Here is a 1,544-nt window from a genome sequence, read left to right on the forward strand (position 1 = left end):
GCAGATTTTAAGTGTCTTTTTAAATCCAAAGAAAAATTGATGGACGAAGTCCCCAAAAGAAGTTTATTAATATATCTGATTACCATCGATTAAATTAAGACGCTAAATACTCATTTGAGAGCAACGCAAAGCAGATTAAGGGTCACCATAATTAGTACCGAAAATATCTAAAAAGTCCTACCAAATCAGGATGGACATTTTACACGAATTTCCAAAATATTATATTTTGATCTTTATTCATAATTTCTTTAAAACCCTGTGGTAAATTGTCTATAAATTATTACTTCATTCAGCATTTCTTTGCAAAAATATTTCAAAAGTCTTATCAAATCAGGATGGAAATCTTAACACAAATTTTTGCAAATAATGTCCCTTGCTGTACATTCGTTATTTCTATAAAACCATACGCGAAATTGTCTATAAATTATAATTTAATTCAGTATTTCTTTAAGAATAGGCTAAAATAAAACAGAGAAAAGTATACCACCAGGACTATTAATAGCAACACATTAACGAGAACCCTAAAAATGTCTTCTGTTAGCGGACCAATTAAACTTCCCAAGGATGGAAACTTTAACAATGCTCTAACGACCTCCAATTTACCGACAACCGGTAAACCTTGTTTACGTTAAGGAAGGAACCAAGTTACCCTCAAGGCATCGACTCTAAATAATACTTCAGTCATTGAACACCGGTGATTGACTTTTATTGGGCGTCTCTATCGTGTTTACTCGCCCGTTCCTGCCCGATGAAAAGGACCGACTGCCGCGCGCGTACCGGTAAGTACCCGTTGGAAGGTATCAAGTTTTAGTTTAGTGGTGCTGGTTTTAAAAGGCTACTGACAATGTAGATTAGTGTTTTCGTTATTTATTGGCGTGAGGTGAGACGTATACATACATACATACATACATACATATAAATGTATATATATATATATATATATATATATATATATATATATATATATATATATATATATATATATGGATATATGGATATATATGCTTATGTGTATATACAGTATATGTATATGTATATGTATATGCATATACAGTATATGTATATGTATATGTATATGCATATACAGTATATATATATGTATAAATGTATAAATGTATATATGCATGTATATATATATATATATATATATGGCACTTGATTGGTACTTTCTCAAAGTAAAAAAATATTTTTCTCTCAGTTGCTTTAACTGTCTAGAACCCGCGTCAGTTCATATTATGTACTTAAAACCTACAACCTTTTATATTCATAAAAAATAAGATCAATCAGTCAACGGAAAAAGATTTACCATACAAAGAAATACACACCAATGAAGGATAAATTAATTTTTGTTTAAACAAGATTCATTTCGGTACACATTATATCAGTAAGAATATCGTAAGTGATTCAGTAATTGTGCTGAATTTTCTGACAGTAGTAACACGATCTTTCGCTATTATCATTTTGGTATTTGCTAACGTGTTCAGCTATTTCTTTATCAAAATTCAAGCTATTTCGTTGGTCATGGAGTAGCAACACCATTATTG

General features: G+C 30.4%; 1 long non-coding RNA gene across 1 annotated transcript in view; it reads left to right on the plus strand.

Annotated features, from left to right (window-relative positions):
* Nucleotides 1–721: 721 nt before the first annotated feature.
* The window catches only part of LOC137647070 (uncharacterized), a 138,149-nt gene continuing 137,326 nt past the window's right edge, over nt 722–1,544 (plus strand). Inside the window, exon 1 of the long non-coding RNA XR_011045525.1 lies at nt 722–779. This is a non-coding gene — a long non-coding RNA (uncharacterized lncRNA). The remainder of the gene's footprint in view (nt 780–1,544) is intronic.

The sequence above is a fragment of the Palaemon carinicauda genome, chromosome 9 (assembly GCF_036898095.1).
Source record: "Palaemon carinicauda isolate YSFRI2023 chromosome 9, ASM3689809v2, whole genome shotgun sequence".
Taxonomy (NCBI): domain Eukaryota; kingdom Metazoa; phylum Arthropoda; class Malacostraca; order Decapoda; family Palaemonidae; genus Palaemon; species Palaemon carinicauda.